Source organism: Corvus cornix, chromosome 1, assembly GCF_000738735.6.
Source record: "Corvus cornix cornix isolate S_Up_H32 chromosome 1, ASM73873v5, whole genome shotgun sequence".
NCBI classification, from domain to species: domain Eukaryota; kingdom Metazoa; phylum Chordata; class Aves; order Passeriformes; family Corvidae; genus Corvus; species Corvus cornix.
The window spans coordinates 20,093,138-20,115,799 of NC_046332.1; positions in this window are offsets into that span (position 1 = coordinate 20,093,138).

Below are 22,662 nucleotides of genomic sequence, written 5' to 3' on the forward strand. Positions count from 1 at the left end.
TTCAGTTTTACCATGTTAATTTTCCTGGCTTGGACTGTTATAAGAAAATCAAGCTTTTCAAATGCTTGGTCTTCTTGGCAGAACTCATTATAGAGAAAAAAACATGGAATATCTATATCTCAGCCTGGCATGAGACCGACTTGGGATCACTGGGATGACAGTGCACTTTTTTTACCAGCCCACACTCATCCTTGTGGTCAGTGCCCCCACTCCCACTTCTTTTTGCCTCCCTTACACCATCAGTTCCCCTTTATTGCTGTTAGTCCATCTGCTGCCAGCATGTTCCTCAAACACCCGTCAAATTCCCCAAACTTCATTTTGCCCAGCTTTTTCATAAAGTCCTTCATCCCTAGGAGCAAACCAATCAAACCATTTACAAACTCCAAACTGTCATTTCTCCTTGCCTTCTTCTGTTTGATGTCCATGAAGTAGCAACCAGCCAGCTCCCAGGAAGCACATATGCTCTGGGATCTTGATAGCCAGCTGTATTTTCTGGGAAATGTCACCCTGTGTGAGGCTAAACTCACTCAAATATTTAAAAGCAAGGTCACATGTGGAACTTTAGGACAAAGATGAGAAGTGAAAGGGCAGAAAGAAAACACAATCACAGAATTTCCTGAGCTGGAAAAGACCCACAAAAATCATTGAAGTCCAGCTCCTGTTGGACATTTTCCCAAACAAACCACATCAGGGGTCTGTTTAGGGAGTCTGGGTACTCTCCAGACTGCCAGAGCAATAATTGGCAGGTACAGGAACAGCAGACCTTTTTTTGTGCATCGGTCACATGGATTCTCAAATGTATTTTCACTCTGGTTTTAGGTAAGAAACTGTTAGCTAATTATTTTTTTGGTTAGTTGCTCCACAGACAGCAAGGTAGCAGGGTTGAGGATTGTCTTTCTCAACTTTCTGACCAGAATATCAGTAGAAGTAGCTCAAGGCAGTAACATAGTGCCTAATTCATAGCTGTGCACCACTGTTTTTGAACCAAATCAGGTTCAATTATTCAATGAAAAAACTCAGTGCCCTTTGGCTGTTTCTTTCCACTACCTTCTAGTTAGGCTAAGCAGACCTGTCTTTTTCAACAAAGTTTAATCAGCAAGATTCCAAATGCAAACCCCTGTGGTTCCAAACCCTCTTTACACACAGAAAAAACACCCTAACTTTTTAGGAGAGACTCAGCCAGGGCCTGCTGTACAAGCAACAGATTTTCTGTGATTAGACAGTGACAGATAACATAACAGTTCAGGAGATCAATGCTGCCTCCAAGAAAATAAAATTTTCTAATTGAACAGTAAACTCTGCTTTCTCTCCAGGGTGCAGGATCCATACTCCCAAGCAAAGAAACAAACCAGCTTAGAATGAGAAACAGTTATCAGGCTATATACCGGGTATCTGTACCCTTATGGAATTTAGGGGTTGTACATACAAAGCGTTTGCAAGTATTTTCCAGCAGCATTGGTGTTAGAGAATTGTGCTCACAAGTGCTTTATCAAACAGAATTTGTAAGGGGTTTGCTAATGCAGGGCCTCAGCTGGACATCTCAGCAACTTCAGATTTTTTACAGCACATTTAGAAGATCTGCAATAATATTCCTCTCATAACCTTAACCATTATAGAGAGCATTTTCAAAACTCCAAAGCAGCTATATTTAAAAAGGGCACAGACAGCAGGACTGAAGAATGAAGGTGATCCAGGTGCTTGAGCTCTGTCTCAGCTCTCTTCAGTTGCCAGTTTCTTCACCCAGCACCACTGTCTCTGAGCTCTCCTGCTCCCTTCCATCCCTGGCACACAGCTGGCATTGGCAGTGAGTGCAGTCCCAGCTCTGTGCTCCCAGCTCTCTCCCAATTCAGTACAGCCTGCACCACCTGTACTTTGAGCTGGAATCCCAACAGCTGTGCCCCAGTCTCTTGTCTGCAGAGAAGAAGGATGCTTTCCTCAAACTCAGTGCAGTTCAAGATTACAAAGATGCTTCTACCTCTGTGCCTAAGCAAATTACTTCTTTTCCTTCTCACAGGCAACACATTGCCAAATTATCTAAGCTTCACACCCCCACGGTGCTGCAGCCTGTATTACATATCACGTGCTGCCACAGGCCCTGCCATCATGAACCCTGCCTCTGTATGAGAGCAAGGCCATCTTCCAGAAGATATTTAGAGAGAAAGTGAAACAGCATACTCATGAGCTTCTCTCTGCCTCTGTCCCTTCCCGAGTGCCTGTGCTGCAGGACACATTACGATCTTATTTCACACAGATGAGTAAGGCATCCTACAAACTGATCTTTGGTCACTGCTCACTTTCCAACACAAAATGGATCTGAACCAGGTATTTATCAACAAAGTATAGCTTTAGGCATTCTGCAGCCATGTCCTGTTTCTTCTAATCTGTCATCAATTCAGAATTGACAACTAGGGGGAAAAAGATCTTTAGCTGCCCAAATAAAAGGGTAGAGGGAACTAATGTTATCAGTCTGAACACTATGCAAGGATTTATTAATAAACTTGTCATTGAAATCTCACTCATAAAAGTGCTAATGGAAGTTATTAGCATGCATCTGTGCATCAAAACAGAATAAAGACCCATAATGTTATATTTAATAGCATTATTATTACCCCAATAATAAATTAAACATTTGGTAGTCATAAAGTGTGTGTTGAAGTTTCAAATACTATATTTATAGAATTTTTAATAACAGCTACTGTGATTTTTTAATATAACACTCAAGAGGACTCTTCTTGTCCAGCAATTATCAGTGTTCAGAACTAGAAACCTGCAGATTCAAAAATCACATTTAGAAACGGGGCATTATGTCCAGTAAAACCACCACAGTACATTCCTGCTACAGCAATAGCAACAATGTCATGCTTTGAACAGAAAAGCCAAACTTAGTTTTAGCTTCTCTGTGTTGGCCAGCAACAAGTGAAGAAAACTCAAGAGTCCCAGGAAGAGGAAAAACTGGTTTACTTCTGCCACCTAAAATGAACCACCAGCTATGAACACTGGTCTTGCAAAGTCTGCATGTCATCACTGTCCTTCTTTTAAGGCCACATTTACCACAAATCATAGAATAGTTTGTCTTTGAAGGGAACTTAAAGATCATCTAGTTCCAATTCCCTCTGCCGTAGGCTGGGACACCTTCCGCTACCCTAGAGCCCCATCTAACATGGCCATGACCAATTCCAGGGAATCCACAGCTTCCCTGTATAGCCTGTTCCAGTGCCCCACCACCCTCACAGGAGAGAGTTTCTTCTGCAATCTGACATAGGAGTAAGCTATCCAAAGGACACCAGGAGTCCCACATTTCTCAGAAGGCCATTTCTCTGTGGCATATAGAAAACACCCACGTCCAGTACATCCCCTTAGCAGACCACACCCCTAAAATAGTGTAGCTGTGTGCATAGAGCTGTCCCCTGCAAGCAGGCAGCACACTGGATTGAAAGCCCGATAGCATGGTTTGAGTGCCCAGGCTGCTGCTAGAAGACACGACTGTGAAGATGTTTGGCTTGTTTACCTGTGTCACAGTTCCTGAATCTGGTTTATTCTCTTGGAAAATGTTTTGAGATGCTCTGCAACTCTCAGCCTCCTGCTAACGCCAGCCATCAGTTTACCATTTGACATGCCACATTAAGCCTACAGTAAGCATTACAGGGGTCACCAGGATGAGTTATTATTAATACCATCTCATTATTAGTGCTGAAATTATTGGCAGCTTCTCCATTTTTCACTAGTGCCTGTTTGCTTTGTTCCTGCTATTGATGGGCAGAATGGATTAGACTACAGAAGCTTTGCATCCAGCTCAAGTGATACTCTCTCGCAGACAGAGAGTTTGATTTTCCCTTTTTTACTCAGAAAAAATTATAAGCTTGAGCCTCATCAAATCACACTCATCCTTACATTTACTATGTGAAGATGGAAGTTAATTATTGCTCCAGAGCAGTTAGATACTTCATTGTAGTATATCTGTTGTGTAAAAAGTCCATTTCCTGGTGGCTTTCATTTAAAAAAAAAACCAACACCTTAGAATGGTAAAGAGCCAGAGTACCATGTGATTTCACTAAAACCTACTTGCAAATAAGTATTCTTTACTTTTTAAGTAAAGACTACGGAATCACCTTACAATTTATTTTTATATTCTGAGGAAGCTGATCAATGTAGTTCTTTCAAACTTGAATACTCAGGAAGGTGTGTTTTACAAGCTACTTATATTTTAAACAGTCAGGAACATCATGGAATATCCTGACCAAGTAACAGGTTATTTTTCCCTCCCACTCCCAAAAAAGATAAATTCAGACTTACTTTTTGTGAAGTTGCTGAAATCACTTCCTTCTCCCTCTTTGGTTTTTACCCCTCCCTCAGCTATAGAGCAGTACACCAGAAAATATGCTTGCATTAAAACAAAATCCGCCTTCTATTCAATGAATTTTTACAAATTAAATATTTTTTTCCTAATATGCCAGGCCTCTGTACCTTTAGTCTGCATTGTGATACTACGTGTCTTCATTATAATTCACAATATTTCCATGTGAAAAGGCCAATTTGTGATCAGACAAGTGTCCATTAGCCTTCATTCAAAACCACTGCCATAGCGATAATTTTTTTATTGGACCTGTAAAACCTGCTGTTTCTGGCCCTCCTATTCCTTCAGTCCAAGCAGACATCCTCTCTTCTGTTCTGTAACACACCCAGTGGTCATTAAAGTTCCATTTGAAAAGAATTAAAAAGGACTATAATTTTTATGCGATTAAATCGGACCAATTATTTCTTGAAGCCACAAGCGTATAATTTCCTATAAGCACTGAAGAAAAATCAATATCCCAAGTTCATAAATTATTTATTACTCCATCAGGGTGCCATTTGTTAACATAACAGAAGGACACCATTCTGGACCTGAACAAGAACTGAAGCTTTCATTCATATAGATAAAAGGGATGCACACCAAAAAAAACAGTGAACTTAAAGAATAGTCCAAATACCAGAAGTACTCCCAACTTCCTATGCCCCTGCTCCCTGAAGACAGTGATTTCTCAACAAGAAGTGCTAGCAAATAAAATATCTCTATATTAATAAAATGTTGCACATGGTTCATGTCAGAGGTGACATTTAACTATTTTGGTGGGTTTCTTGCTAATTTTGAAATGGGTTCCATGTACAACCTACAATTACAATTAGTGCTTATGGAACCAAGTTTCTGAATGCTGGAAGCAGTGTACAATGTGACTTCAAAGTGTTTAAGGAGGAAAAAAACATAATATTTCTCTACTTTTTTGTGTCAGTTTTCTTAATGTCATGAAATATGTAGCAGTATATACCGTTTATCTACAAATTTGTTTTGTTGGTTGCTTGGTTTTTTTAAACCTAGGGTCCTCAGAGTAGGTTTTCTCAGCTTCCATCACAGTCCACAGCATTGTCACTGCTCAACACTCACGTGGCTCTTTTCATCTTTATATGTAACAGCAATGAGATTTTGCAACCACTATACACATTAACATCTATTTCCATTTAAGCAGAAGAAGAAGCAGCTGAAGTACTCAGAAAACTCAGGGATTCATGCAAGGCAAAATGCTCTCTCTACGGTTCACATCCAGATGGGCTGCTGAACCATTATGTCTCTTGAAAAAAGCATTTGAAGCGTTAGAGAAGAATCACAGACACCCATTATTGAAGGAGCACAGGGGTGTCACTACCCCTACAGCAGTACCTGGCCATGAAAGCACAATGGGATCATGATCTAGCAGGGTCAGCTCCCCTTTCTGTCCTCCTGACGTAGAAAAATTAAACAATACATAGTGTATTCTGTATACACCTTTGTGATGTGACCTGGGAATAAGAGTGCCTGTCTGAAAGTTGCCATGCTGCTTCCCAAAAAAAACAAGGAGGTTTAGTTCAGTGTTATTAGGTCGAACACTTATTTTTCCTGTGAAAGCCTATTCTGACCAAAGTCGAAAGCAGTTTTGCTCACACACTGCTGCACCTACATGTCTCTCGCTGATTTCAGAGTTAAAAACCAGCATGTCCAGAGGGGATACAATACTTTAAGTTGTAGGATTTTATTTGAAATACTGCTTCTTGAAGTGTGGAAACAAATTTTCCATTAACCTAAACACATGCACTTCACTTCATCATCCCAAACCTGGGAACACAGCTTGTAGAATGACATGATCTACTGAATTTCATGTTTACTTCTCAACCACCAAAGCTCTCTGGATCCACTAATTCACAAGGTACACATGAGCTTAGAGACCTTTCACTTTTCTTCAAAAACCAATCAACTAAAAGAACAGGGACAGTTCCTCCTCCTTCCCATACTGTAAAGGTCTTCAGTCAACTGAAAGGGGAAGTTTAACACATTAATCTCAAATCAAATATTAAAAAGATTCTCAATGTACAGATTTTTTGCTTACCTGAAAACCATATCTATAATCACATTTTCTATTCATTCACTTTTGATCAGATTCAAAACTATTGTCTATGTTTCAGTAAAATTGACAAAGGAATAAGAGATCCAGGCACTGTTTATTTCTTCAACATAGTGGAAAACTCTTCAGGAGGCACCTTAGTCCTGATCTTGGTAAAGGCAGGATAAGGGCTGTAAGACACTGGCAAATCTGAACATAAGATTTCTTAACAGGGCAGAGAAAGGGAAGGAGAAAGGATTTTCGGGCTTTTTTTTTTTTTTTTTACAAAACAACTTCTTACACCAAATTATACTGATCTGAGAAATTGAAAACAAAGTGGAAAAAGTTCCCTAGATATTCTGTTCCCTCACAGCATGATATCAAGGTCCAGGATCATGCCAAACAGATTAATTTTGGAGCACAATTCAATTTCTGGACATAGGAAAGACTTTCTTAAAAAACCTTCAATACACAGAAGAAAAGGTTTATCTAGTAAAAGCTCGTAGCAGACCATTTTTTCCAGGGCTAACTCTTCATTTTGTTTGGGATTCCAAGCAAAATTCCAGAGTAGAATTTACCAGCCATGACCAACTAATTCAGAGGTACAAGTCTGAGCCATGTCTGTGCTGCCAAGCCATGCCAGCTCCTGTTGTGGAGCAATATAGCACAGAGCAAGGCAGGAGCCTGAACCAGCTGTTACAGACACAATGGGCAGTGCAGCAAGGGAGCAGAGCTTTTCAGGGCACAGCTCTAGTAAATATCAGCATTCTCCAACCCGGAATATGTTTTGAGTTTTGTACACCAAGAAGTATGAGTCAGCTTAGCTCAGCCAGAGTGCAGACTGAAAGCTTAAGCAAGGATTTATGTACAAAGTCAGACCCTGTTGGACAGGATCAATTCAAACAGAGAAAAGAAAAAGAGCAAAAAGCCTTTTAGGCAACACTTGAAGGAGGATGACCTTCTGGGACCCTGCTGATTACTTACATGATTTCTTGCCAAGAAACAAGTGCTACACTGCTCTCCAGCCAGCATTAATGATCCCTGCACATTGGCAAATTTACTTCCAGCCCCAGGCTCAGCTGCAGTTACTGAATATGGTGACAAACTACTCTGAAAAATGTGGTGTGTGACACATTAAAAAAAGGAAAAGAAAATCAGTCCTTTTCAAATTTGGAAGTTTCTTTTCGTTTCATTTTGAAGATACAGAACTGCAAGTAGTCTGCTTTTTTAAATAATTTTCATCTTTACCACTGGGCCTGCTAGCTTAGAGCTGAATATAAGCTAAAATCTCTTAACTATACCCTGATCCAGCAAAGCAGGTCAGCACAAGTATAAAGCAGTGAATGACACAAAACTTAATTATACCAATCATTCCAATCAAAGAAGGAGCCTCCAGGGGCTTAATCCAGGTTGGAGCTTTTTGATTTTGTTTTTACTTCTGCCCTCCTTACTCTCCCTCCAAAGTGTTAGATTCTTGCACAGGTAGCTTAAGACTCAGTGCATCTTGACATGGATTTTTAGGGGTTTCATAAATAATTGAGAAATAAAACAAGTTTTCCTCTGGTCTTTACCCAGGTTAGTTTTCAGCCTGTCTTTGTGAGAGCGGTTCTCCATCTCTCTGACCATCTTTGTGGCCCTCCTCTGGACCCTTTCTAACAGGTCCTGGGGACCCCAGAGCTGGATGGCTTGGCTACATCAGCCTTTAGTACCCTGAAGGGATGTATGGCATTAGGCCCCATAGACCTGTGCCTATTCAGCTTCATCAAGTGGTCCCAAACCTGCTCTTCATTTATAGTGGGAGGGAATTCCCTCACACCCACTCAGAGGATCAGAGACTTGAGGAAAGTCTGACTGCCAGTGAAGACGGAGGCAAAGAACTTACTGGGCCTTCTACATATGTCACACCAGTTCACCTTTTTTGTTTATTGGGGAGGAAGGAAGAGTGGGGGATTACACTCTTCTTGACCTTTTTTTTCCTGACATATGTACTTATAGAATCCCTTCTTATTATTCTCCACATCCCTTGCCAAGTCCTGCTCCAGTTTTGCCTTGGCTTTCCTGACTCTATCCCTGCAATTTGAACTGTATCCCTGTGCTCTCCCCAGGTCACCTATCCCTGCTTCCCTTGGCTCTGCATTTGCTCCTTTCTATTCAGTCTGAGAGTCAGATCCTTGCTCACTCATCTCAATTTCCAGCCTGCTTTGCTCAATTTCCTACACCCTGGGATAGAAAACTCTTGACTCAGAAAAGTGGCCTTAAAGAGATGTCAGCGCTGGTCAGCCCCTCTGTCCTTAGGGACAGCTACCCAAGAGATCTAATTCACTCAGCCCCTAAACAGCTGGAATTTCTCCCTTTCAGTGTTCAGGTTCTTGACTTTGCTCCTAGAGATCACAAACTCAATTAGAGCAAGGTGGCTACTGCCCAGTCTGCCACCAGTCTTAACTCCTTTAATGAGCTTATCCACATTGGTAAGCTCCAGGTCCAGCAACTCCTCACCTCTGGTTGCTTTGTCCAATACCTGGGCCAAGAAACTGTCCTCTACACATGGAAGGAGTCCCATGGACTGCTTGCAGCCAGATGTATCGCTTTCCCAGGAGATGTCTGGGTGGTTGGAGTTCCCTGCAGCTAAGGATTTAGTTAGCTCTCTCAGCCTTCAGGAGACCTGTTTTGGTGTAGGCTTTCAGGAAGGCTGGGTCCCTTCTGTCTGGGTTTCAGCCTCAGCCAGGCACTTGTGAAGGGTAGACACTATCTTTGTTGCCAAAACTAGGCTGCTTCTTGCTGACCTGTTGAGAGAATGGAGTGACCCCTCCTCTGAGCCCTTCCTCACTAACAAACATGCAAACTGATGCACCACATCATGTTTGCCATTCTCTGGGTGTCTCTGGTGTCCACTGATGGTAATAAAGAAACCTAAGGTAATGAGCAGGAAGAGAAAATAAACTACTGAATTGAAATTAAAGAGAGAGCAAATTATTTTGAAGCAAAAAGATGGGTGTGAGCTGGCCACCTGCTGCTTTTTTCTTCCAGCAGAAATTAATGAAGCGTAGTACCAGACAGGGATAAGATAAAAGTAACTCCCCTTCCCTCCAAATAACAGTAACTAGTCTCTTGCTTTATGCTGCAAACGTGTTATTTGTGCAGTGTTTTTTATTTTAAAAGATTTAAGTGATTTGAGGAAGAGAGGTAATTTTAAGACTAGCCAGAACCTAGCAGGATCCTGCAGGGACAACACTCAAATTTATTCTGAAAGTGTTTACTTCCCTACTACCTACATTTTAACAAAATTTTATCCATAAGCTGAGTTTTATTACAAGGAAAAAAAAAAAACAAACAAAAAAAAAAAAAAAAAAAAAAAAAAAAAAAAAAAAAACCAAAAACCAACCAAGACTACTTATTAACAATAATTCATTCATTGCAACTCAGTGATTTGCTATTCACATTTATGTTTGTGCCAGGCATCCTGGGCAGTGTCTGAAAACCTCAAATCTTACAAGTTTTAATAGAACTCTATTCAAAATATTTTTGTTCCTTAGCTGGGAATGGGAATACAAAGAGGGAGAGCAATATTTAAAACCGTAGTGCACAGCTTGGATGGCCCAAGCAAGCTGCGTCATGAAGAGCTAGTGTGTGCTAAGCCTTACTCCATGTGGTAAGGACTTCTAGATAAATGCATCCAAATAAAAGGCACCAAAAAGTGACCCTCAACATATTCCAGCCACAATGAGAAAAAAGCTTGAAGACCTTATGCAAACCAATCAAATCTGGTGTTTACCTTTGTGCTTACAAAGATTAGAAACACACACATGCAATGCAGTCTCACTGAAAAAACTCACAGAAATATTAGTAAATCACAAAAGAACACCTCTAGAGCAGGCCTCCTGTAGGGTTTGACTTCAACAGGGACATTTGGGAGACACTGGCAGAAGTGGAACCTTTATCCGATCTATCATGCTACAGTCGATGCAGTCATACAGATTTTGGTATCCTCAGTGCTCATATTTAGTCAAAGCTTGTTGACTCATCAGTAGACTCATCTCAACAGTTTCTGCCACAGGGAGGGAATTTGGGGCTGGACTAACCACCTCTGATGACACAGGGTTACACAAAAAGATGGAGTCAAACTTACTAAAAACAAAAAATAATACAGTAAGAGGATAAGGCTATGCTGCAGTGGATCCACCATCAGTTTCCTGCATGATCTTTCTTAAGTAATTCACTTTCCCTGTGCCTCATTCCATCTCCAAAAACATGAGAATTAACAAATACTGGAAGCTACTCAGATATCACAAGGGGTCAGGCAGCTACAAAGCTCAAAACAGCATTTGAGATAAGTATGAAAAGATTTTGAAGCAGTGAGGCCAACTACACAATTTCCATCTAAACCCACACTGGAAACACCTTGTTCCTAGAAATACATGGCCAAAAACACTTGAAGTTAAACTTGTGTCTGCTGGAATACATCTCATGGTTTCTCTGGTTGCCTTTTCTTTTAAAGACTCAAGATTTGCTTAAAAAGCCATCAGAAAACAAGAACAAACAATAGACCCACTTTCTCAAGTTTATAAATACAAAAAAATCTCAAAAATTATGACTCAGTTGTGGATACAAAAATGCTGCTAGCAAGAATTTTCTTGCTGTTTTCTAAGCCCATGAGAGACTTTTCTCTCTCACAGAAGAGGTAGCAGAGTTATGTAAACAACCAAACACCTGCAGCCCTGAAAAGTCTTGTTTATGGTATAGTAGGAAAATATTTTGACAATGGATGTTTTAGGATTTTAGCCAATCACCCCCAAGGCGTGGCTGATCCTTGTCCAATTAGACCATGAAGAAGAAAGTCTATAAAAGAGTTTGTTAAATAATTAAATAAATCAATCTTGCTGCACAATTCCTGCCTGCTGGATCTTCTCTCCTCCTCCCTACGGCTGTGGGACACGGTGATATACCCTAGGGAACGGTAATACTCAGTGACTAATACCTAAAGGTTCTTACAAGAACATTATTTTCAGCAAGTAGGACTGGAAGCTTTTAGTTATCACAGCAACATTCGAGTTAAAAAATGGAGCACAGAAAGAGACATGTTCTGACATTCACACCAATGTACAGGAAGTAAAGGGTCCAGAGTAAATAAGGAAGCCAAAACAATCAAACAGTTGAAATTGAAATCTACTAACAACAGGAAATGCGGATAAAACCACAAGATCAGTGAAGTGAGAATTGCCAAGTGATTCCTCTCAGGGAATCAAGTAACTGATTGATCACCGGTATTTTAATCTACTCTATTTTAGTTACAATTCAATCAAATGTATGATTCAAAGCGGAAAAGCAGGCATCTTGAAGGAAGCAATCTATACGAGCATAATAGATGTGGATAATTTTTATAAAAAATAAATCAAGGTAGAGGTGCCTGTGGGCTTGATTTAATTGCAGAGGGAGAAGAGTGACCGTTTTCTGGCAGAGAACTTTGACGTGCTTGCAGAAGAACTCATGTTTTTAAAATTATCATCTGCATCATGAAAAGGGCAACAGCTGCACAGCACTAACTTGACATGCAAATTCCTGCCTTTATTCAGTCCACGTATGCACATGCTGATAAGAGATTTAAGCAGAAAAATATTCCTTTTGCATCATGATATGTAGAAAGGATATAGTTGTTTGCTCTGAAAAAAGCTGCCTAATACCAAGAAAAACATGCTATTTCACAAGCAAGCATCAAAATGCTGGGATTTTCAGTGCTGTTTTAACTTTATGAATAAAAAGACCACTGATGGGTATGAGCTGACCATAAGCTGACAGACATGGTGAGAGCAAAATTTCTGAAAAGCCATAATATACACAAATGTAGGAAGGAGCAGCTAGTTTTAATATTTCATTGTAAAGAGAGAAATCCAGGCAAATTTAGTGGTTCATTGCAGGCTCTGGTTTTTTCTCACTGACCATTTTCCATGTGCAGTAACTGCAAACCAGCACCTCTTTGTTAGGGTGATATGGAAAGAGGGAATCATGAACTAAGGCACATCCTTAATGGATCTCCCTCAAATACACCAAGGACCAAGACTGAAAAGGCTCTGGTTACAAAAAAACCCCAGATTTTGTCTGAAGTAACTGATAATCCTGTCCTTCTCTGCATCCTACTAGCCATGTCCCTGGCAAAAACTCTGTCACCAGCTTTCTTCCTCCATTCTGATTCTGCTCTGGTTTTGCCTACATTTTCCTAAGTCCTCACATTCACACCTCTTATTGACATTTCTTCTTCTGTAAAACTTTCAGACTATGATAGCCCCCCATGCAGCAGTAAATGTATCAATATTTAAGATTTGAGAGGTCTGGCTAATAAGTTTATTCTAACTAAAAGCTGTGATTTTTCCCAACCCTCCACTGATGAGCTGAAATAATACTGGGTGTGCAGCTCCTGTAGGCTCCACCAAGAGGGACGTGTTCATATTGTCACCTTATTGTTTGATTCCTTACTAGAGCTCTGGCTCTAATTTGATTCCTTACTAGAGCTACTTAAGGAGCCCATCTCTACCAGAGATGGATACCTGGCTTTGTTAATATTGAAATGATAGTTGTTCCTCAGCTCTTCGCTTTTTTCTGTGCGAGCACACAGGTTGGCTCTCTGAAATCACTTGGCACAGAACAGGGGAGCAGATGAAGGGACACTGAGTGTTCTTGCTAGAATCTGCGCTTGCAGTACTGGGGACATGGAATACCCAGATCCAGGACGTGGAACACCCATAAAGCATCCTCTTCCTGAAATGGCAATAGATCCCAGCCACAAAATTCTGTGCCCTCAATTACCAAATCATCTCTTAAAAAAACTGATCATCAGAAGGACAGTCAAAAGCAATCCAGTCATCTAGGGGACTGAAAAAGCATGCAAGTTGAACTTTAAAAATTTTCTTAAATAAAGTTGTGCGTGTCTTCAAAAGCTTTCCTCATCTTAACTGCACCAATAACCATGACTTGTCATCATTCTCAATGATGAGAAGCAGAGGTTTTAAAGAGAAAACAGCAAGATTTCACAAAAACATAAAGGCATATGTCTGCATGAAGGAAACCCCATTATGTAGTGAGTATCACAAACACATACCTGAAGGGAAGATATCTGTTGCAGGAGGCATGTCTGCTTTTAAATCAACAGGCTGATAATACATCTAATAATCTACTGATTCTCCAAGCAGAGTCAGGACTAACCTGCAAAGGTGTGAGGGATGCATGCTTAGGATGAGCTAAGAGGGTGAAAGCCATGTCAGTGTAAAAGCAAGAGAGCTACTGATAGCTCTTGTCAGCAGCATTTAGCATGGCAAACAGTGGGACAGGGAACACAGAGGGCAAGAGGAGGAACCTGAACACCTTTGCTGCTAGATAAAGATACCCCCAAAAAATACACTGATCCAATAACAGCAACGATCCACAGATTCTAGTTCTAGTGTTCCAGGTCCATCTGGATTTCTAAGTCAAAGCTTAATCAGCTGAACAGCCTTTTTAAAAAAAATGCACCATGAAGTCACACGGCCACATGCTCAAAGACTGAGGTGCACAAAAGCAAAACAGGCACTTGAATGAACTGCAAAACCAGTGTTATATTACCAGCAGTAGATGTAAAATATATATCTGGCAAACCCAAACCAAAACGTGGCCTGGATGGACAAGTAAGAATAATTAAAAAACAGGATTGCATGCATACACAAAACTATCTTATTACCTATCCCCTCAACTTTTATAGCCAACCACTTTTCTGGTCCAGTACATAAATTTGCTTGGGTGACTGCAGGATGGAAAAGGTTATTGTCAACACCACAGCCACCACTTCTTCATTTTTGTGATTCATCCCATCTTTTTCACAGCACCTGCAGTGCTGCACACTAGGATGCACAGTAACAGTTATTATGAATTTATTCCTCTAAAAAAAAAATCAAAGGGCTAAGCAGAGCCCGCTACTGCCAGTACAGGATCAGAGAACAACTCTAATCAGTTGTTTATCATGGCCTGATTTTCTTCAAAATTTATTATTCTAGAGGATTTTGGATTTTGTCCAATTATATGAAAAAGTTAAACCAATGCAATGAAAGAAAACGAAGCAAGCGCCCTTTAACAGAGACTGAAAAGACAAAGGAAGTCACAGATATACACCCATTTCCTAAATTCAATTTAGCAGCTTTGAAAGAACCTCAATACACAGCCCTGCAGAAGGAAGGACTTCATCTATAAAAGATGCCGAGCATACGTATTAGAAGTGCATTCTGAGCTGTATGAATAAGTCATAAATAATGTAAGTCATTGAATGCCTCCCCACCTCCTGCCAGAATGGAGCAGGAACAGCTCATGATTTTCAGATAAAGTTTGTTATTCAGAAATTATCTATTAAATCATCTCCATGAATTGCTATTTGCTTATACCTTCTGCCTGAATAGATAGTTGCTCTTATTAGCTGTTGAAAATTCCAGCTGTTTTGATTGGCATGTAGCTCACATAGCACATCTCTCCTCTTTTCCCTGAGCATGGGCACTTACTGGGAACTCACAAAAATACCCATTTTAACGTGAAACCTGATTCAATTATTTGTTTTCTGTGAGCCTGATAGCACATTTCCCTGCAAGCAGCAAGCATTCACAGCACTGGCACAAGCTGTGCAGCCACGTGGACAGAGCTCTAAACAACAAGACCTGGGCAATAGGTCTTCATCAAGTGATTGCCTCTCACACCTCAAGTGCCACCTGCATCAGAGCTGCTGTCTTTACGAGCCACTAGGAGCCACTAGGTGACAGTGACCTATAGAGGACCCAGATATTATTCAACTCATGCAATAGTTACAAAACTGGAAGCATTTATGGAACTTCTGTGCCATATTTAACCAAGATCTTTGATACAGATCCTCTATCCAGTTCTGAAACACTCCTGTCCTTGCATGAATAACACAGACATAGACCAAAAACTAACATAAAAGTTGCACAGAGCATTGGACAGCCCAGAGGATGCTCCACGTGACTGTTTCCAACACAGCCATGCAGCAGGTATTAGTACACTCTTTGCACAAGTGTCTTCTTCTCATGGTTTGAATTTTTTAATTTCCACCATTTTTAGTTAGATACTTACTTTGGTCATTTGCACTAAAAGCACTTGTCAAACATATGGTCTTGAATTTCTTCAAGGTTTACCTCCAGATGTGATGTCTTCAGTCTGTCAGTAATCCAGTAATCTCCAAAGGAAGCCTTTGAAACTGGCTCTCCTTCAGGATTCTAATTTAGAAGAGCACTTTATTTCTGTTTTAGAAACTTGGGAGGCAAGGTAGGCATTTGGTAGTTGGCTTTGGGAATTTTTTTTTTTTTCCTTGTTTAGGAAATACTCCCCCTTATGACAGACTTTTTTAGACTCAGAACACAAAGAGAACTACAGAGCTGAAACATAGTGTTTAGAATAACCTGTGTTCAAATCAGTCACTCTTTCAACGAGAATCCCACAAGGCTACCCCTAGAATGAGCAAAAAACTGAGGAAACAGTTCTATCATAAAAACATCATTTTGTTAAAAGCCAAAACATTTCAAAGGAATGTATTTTATATGGATAAAGTGGTAATCTGACAGCATTAAAATACTTTGTGTTTACTTTTATGTGAAAAAGAGTGTTGTAAATTCCACTTTTTTTTCAACTTGAGGTATGAACAAAAAAATTAACAGAATATAAAAGTAAGAAAATGATTACTTGGTTTCAGCTCCAAAAGAAATGCTTTTATGATCTCAGATAAGTTTGGAAGAATTATTATTTTTTATGTTTCAAAACCCAAGTTGGCTTTCCAACAAAACAAACCCAAAAAGCTAAAAATTCCTGACTGATCTTGGGTCCAACAATCAATCTAGATGACAAGCCTGCTAAAAACATCACTACACTGATATTTTTTTGCTATCTCCCTACGCACAGAGGTCTGAGAAAAATGCATAGCAAAATGGTAGATAAACTAGAGAGAAGCCTGGATTCCAGTATTTAGTTCTAGACAACATACACCTTGCATCCTGGTCCCAAACAGGCTTCACCACAAAGCCTGAACATCAGGCTCATCCCTATTAAAGTGTCATAGCAATTTTGGGATGAATGCGAAGCAGCTAAGTGATCCAAGACCAAATTTTAAAGGTCAAATGCCTGTTGTAGAAATATTATGCTTGTCAGCAGCCTTGGCTGATGCAAGAGATTGCACTAGCACAGAATTTTGACTACTACCCATCAGTGTAGTACCCATTCTTCAGAACAAGTCCCTGAAGAACAGTGCTAAGGTACATGAATAGGACAATGTGGAATAAATATTTTAAAAATATGAAGTTGTACTTCTGCCAAAGCAATTCACAGGCACTCAAGCAAAACAGTCACATTACTCTTAGCATACGAAGGATTTCTACGCACTGCTAGGGAACATGCTGAGGATTATTCTCAATGAGGAACACCTAATGGAAAAAGCAATGGTCAGAAATATCTTCTTTGATGCAAATGACATTTGAATCACAGTGAAAAGCAGCGTACATAATAATAATAGCACATGTTGCCAGAAGCTTCCAGCTGCAGGTATCCAAAGGTTTTTTCCAAAGGGTAGTTATTTCAAGCAACTCGGTACCCGTTTTCACAAAAAAATTGCACAGTAACTTAGAGGAGTTAAGTGATTTGCTCAAGAATATTCAAGATGAGGCAAGAATGGCACAGTGGCTACCCTGTGAGTAGACTCTTGCTCTCTCAGTTTCTAATTCCCCAGCCTAGCAAGTAGGCCAGCAGTGTCTCTGCTGCAGAAACATCTGGCAAGCCTTCCATTAAGGGCTGCCTATCTGAGAGGTTCTCTACCCACAGAAAACACATTAACCAAGACACAAAGCATACACTCCAGCAAACACATCCACACAATAACGAGAGGGTGAAACAGCAGCATTCACATGAAGCAGGAACTCACTGAAGTGAGTGATGCCAATATGCCATTTTTTCTTAAAGCCTGGCTACATCTTTAAAATATTTGGAAGTGTAAATACTGCCTTTGCGTTTTACGACACAATAAAAAGTGGTTTAATACAGCAATAAAAACTCCAATATGCCTTGACAAAGTTATTTTAAACACAGGTCTAAAGCCCATAGCTACTAAGTCGTAGACAGATTTAATTTCAGAAAGGCCTTGACACAATACCATTTTAAATGAAAGTAAAATATTCTGCATATCCAGACTTACTAAATAAATCTCAAGATTTTTATGGCACTAATTAATGAGTATGAGCACATTGGGACTGCTGAGTAATTTGCACTAAGGCTATATATTGTAGATACAAAAGCAGAAAGTGGCAGATGCCTTAGTACTGAAAATGGGGTTTAGGACCCTCTGAAATAAAATAGCTGCAAATGTGGAATTCTTGTGGTTCAGGAGAGAATATTTACTACAGTGACCTAGGGCACAAGCGAGATCAAACCATTCAAAGAATTAGAAGCAACATGAGCTGCATTCTGCCTGTCAAAACATCACCCAAGCAAAACAATGAAAAATTAGAGTTAATTGTGCTTGTTTGCAGCAATCAGTGTTTCATCACATATAACACTCAGTGAGGCACATGAACAGCTTCACACCCACTATGAGGAATGGGATGTGAACTGTGGTATTTCCCAGCCATTGGGGTGGGAGACCCAATAGCCAGGGACCTATGCCCTTGGCAACCCGAGATCATAGCTCTAATTACCCCCCCAGGCAGCAAGGGGGGCCAGCTGTCCCCCACAGGCACCGGGGCCGGCCCCAAGGCCAGGGGCTGCCAGCACACATGCTGCAGTGGCAGCCAGGCAGTCATGGCCAGACACCCCCTCCTTGGCCAAGCAGGACAGGCTAGCATCTCCTGCAGGTCTGTCCCCAAAGAGTGCAGTGTGGGCGATAGCAATTTTGGCTTTAAAAAATGTCGAGCTCAGAGTTAAGATGGGAAGAATTTCTCCCGGTCTGTCCAATCAAGTGCTCAGAAGCTGAATTAGCAATTTTTTATTTTAACACACAATTAAGCCAAACTTTTGCATTTCAGTTGAAATGAGAAAGGCACTGCTCTCACACACAGCACAGTTAACAAGTCTAACGGGACCGTGCTGTCTGTCTGGGTGGGAATCTCTTTATCAATTGCTTTATCTGGCACTGACATCCCCCGCATGACCCTCCCCACAAAGATCCCTTCACCGCCTTGGAGCAGCAGCTCCTGCTGCTGCAGATGATGGGACAAGGAAAAGGCAGCTTTTTCTGAGCAATCACAATCAATTCCAGACCTGTTAAACCTACAGGGTAATGAGCCACAGAGGATGTTTAAACATACAGAGTGTACGGAATAGAACAGCACAGGTTTGTCTTTTGTAAAAACAGTTCAATTTGACTTTGAAAAAAAAATATCACCGTGAACAGAAGTTAAAGCACAGAAAGGACAAGTTCTACAGCATACACCATTTGCATAAGAATTGTATTTATCTATTGTTTCTTTCCTTTTAATGGGGAAAAATATATTAAAAGAGGCTTTTCTCAACTTAATCAGAATTATTTTGGTGTTTCTGGCAGAGCATTCTTGTACCAGTTGTTCCTGCCCTCACCTGGCATCAACTATTTTTCCCCTACCAAGATTAGTCAGCATGCTTCCAGAGAATCAAGCTGGTATTACAGCAAGATAAAAATTAAAATACACTGCCTTCTCAAATCACATGCAAAATAATTGGCAGAAACAAGACTTAGTCTTCTGATTTAGACACTGTGGAGCCCTCTTGTTGTTAATTAAAAAAGGTTAGGTGAATGATTTAGATGAGTAATTCAAGAGAATTATGGACCTTCCCAAACCTTTGTTCAAAATAAGAGCTGAAATTCTGGAGACTCATAAAAAGCTAACTTTAGTCACACATACCCTTGTGCACGCATACACAAGTGCACACCCTGAGCTCTCTGTTTTCTCCTACCCTTCCCACATTTAACAAGCAGTAAAAGTGTCAGAATAATCTTGAAGAATAATGCCTGTGTCAATAGAAAATTTTCCACCCCACACTGCCTTCAGTAACACCATGTTCTTTTTTTTCAGGGAAGGAATTCTGAAAACAGCTTGCCTGTTTGAAAAAAAAAAATATATATATATATATTAGCTATAAGAGTGATGAAAGTAATAAGGAATAAAACTTTGTTTTTGTTACCCAAAAAGCATTTTGATGAATGCCATTTTGTGCTTGACTTTTTAAAATGTCATTCAGCATGCACAAAGACTTAGGAGAAGCTTTTTATAAAAAAAACCTCAAGTGCTTTTTGGCACTCTACAAAAGCATCTCTAACCACATGATTTTTTAACACTTAAATGTGAAAGAACATCTATTTTGAAAACACTGCTCAGAATTGAGTTTATTTGCCTTTCCTCAGCATTATCAGTGGCCCCAAAGGAGCATGAGAGGAGCTGAACTCCTGTCCTCCCCATGACTGGTGTGCCAGCTCTAGTTCAATAGCTGCATTTACGCAGCCCTAGGATCAGGCTGGCAGACCCTGCCAACGTGAGCACCATGCCAGTGCCATGAGGATACCCGTGCCAGCTGGAGAAGGCTCACAGCTGATCTTACTGATGTGTGCAGGGGAGTGTGCTTCTGCCATCTATATCCCCATAAATATGCCTGCAGCAAAACCCCGGCCTAACATACACTGAGAGCTTATCTACCAGGAGAGTCAAAGCAAATCAGCTGAAGACAGAGTTAAAGCCAGGAAGTTAGAGTATTATTAGATGGAAGTTACTTTTAAGAAGGAATACCAAGAGGGTACTTTAAACATGTTTTAAGGCAATATAACCCAATTTCAGAAGTCAATTGATCTACCATCTCTTTTCAAAGCACACATGTGAATAACAGGAAGACAGAAGAAAAAAAACAGAAAAGGCAGTAAATGTCAACCTTCGGAAAGCACCAGTTATCATCCAAATAAATGTAACTACTCACATTTAAATTCCTTTTAAAAACCATGCTACAATAAAGGCATAGGAAACCTTCTTTGCAGTTAAGGAGTCACTGGGACTGGGGGTTTCATCTCAAGGCAGCACAGCTGCATTCCCAACACCAGAACCGAAATATTTACATTTGGGAGGCAGTTGCACATCCGAAATCCTTAGGCCACTCAAGAACGCTCTCTGTTCTAGCATCTCAGTTGTTTTGGTGCTGGGTCTGTGTTTCTCTTTTCCCAAAATCAGGATTATGAAAATATGATCCCACTGCAATTCACCACCGAAGACTGCTGTGGTTCTCAACTCAGAACAACAGCAGCCACTGTCTTTTTGATCTAAGACAGCAGGAGCATGAATTAGTGACCCACCATCTTTCACAAGGAAAAGTGCCATTTAGTTCGAAAACAAAAAAACCAAAATGAACAAACAGAAGATAAGTCCTGAACTCTGCTCCCAACCGCTTCATTTTACTCTTTCATCTCTTGATGCTCAGCTTCTTCACCTTACACATGCAGCAAATAAAGTCTCGAGAAATTCTTGCAGTGCAGAAATCTGAGTCATTTAACTTTTTGGGGTTTTGCATTACTTAACCATTTCCAAGCCAAGAGTTAATCCTTATGCAGTGTTTCCAAACTTTCTAGAGTCTATACTTCATGGCAAAAGCATCCTGCACATACCAGTAGTTAAGTTTTTCTTCTCTGGAGATTTTATAGATTTAAAATGAAATTATCTAAGTTTTGTTCAAAATATTCCTAAATCAGTTTCAAGGCACAATCCACTAGAACAAAAAATTTCAGCCTGCACAGCACAAAGGCTGACTTCTGCACAAGCGTGTACGTGATTCAATTTTGGTTGACTAACTTGACATTCATACCCCACACTGTGCAGAATAGGACAGTGAGTATTCAATAAGACATTGATACTGTACATAAATTTAAGATTATCCATCAATTGCAGTTTCTTACTGAGCTGGTCTCCTATATGTGGTTCTTTTAAGGCCATAAATATTTCAGAGAGATGAAAAAAGACTTTAAAGAATCGCCTCATCCCCCAAACAAAGCATGAGGTAAAGAACATGGAAAAGGTGCAAAAATAATCCTGGCCTGACATTTGGGCCACAGGTCATTCTCCCTTTTTAAAAACTGATTTAATAAACTTTGAAATGTTTTGTATTTTATATTTATCTGCACAAAACGATTAGGACTAATCTGTTTATTATTGCACAGGTGAAAAATACAACTAACTGATGAATCAATTTAAATAGCATTTGAACTACTGCTTTTATAACCCAAGACTTACATTTTCCTATCTCCCTCCCAAAAGGCCATGCATTCTTTACTTGCTCATCTGCAGGAATTTACAGGTGTTAAATTAGCCACGGTAAGCCTTACCTTTTGTTCCCTAATTGCTATCAAAACATATTGAGAATTACAATAGAAACATATTGAGAATTACAGAGAAAAAGTTAATTAAAAGTTTGAATAGAAGCTCCAGAAAGTTCAAACAAAAGATTTTTCCCTAGTTCATACCACGATCTGGCTGCATGCATAATTACTCATAAATCAGACTGTAACTTTCTATGCTTTTCTTCAATAAAAAAAGTAAACCTTTCCCCTTCATTTTAGCTATATGTTTATAAATAACCAGGGCTCCTATTACAGTCAATACCTTGTGGATGTGATGTTAAAGTGATAAGACAGGCACAAAAAGACCAAAAAGTTCCAGTGATTTGTACTGTTGGGGCAGCTTGCCAGGTCCCCCATCTAAATCTAGCTCATAAATAGAGGTATTCTAATGTAAAAAAGTTTCCCAAGTATCCGCTCTAGTTTAAAGACAAGTTCCTTCAATGTCAGCTTTCCACAAATATAAATGATTGAGTTTAGCTCATAAATGTCATCTGAAAGTAAATTTTAAGCTTGCTGCTTCCAATATTCATACCAAAATAACAAGTTTTATGTTAAAGGCCACTCTCTGCCTTACAGAAAGAACCTCCCTGCTCCACATTTCTCACTACAGCCTTGGCACACAAGTACTTTAATTAACCAGGCAAAGATCAAATTATGTTCTTTGTGGAAAGGATGATGCACATAGATTTACTGGGGTTTTCTGGGGTTTTTTTATTTTCTTCCTTTAACAGTAACCAAACCTTACGTCTCAAAACTCATCCTGGCACAGTTTTCTTCTCAAACAAGCCATTAGTGACCATGGTAGAAACTCTGTTAAAGGGAATTCAAACAGACAAGACAAGAGAGCCAAGGCAAGGACATTGGGACACATGGCAGCATAACAAACGAGGGTCTTCTGTGTCAGTAGATCTGGGAACC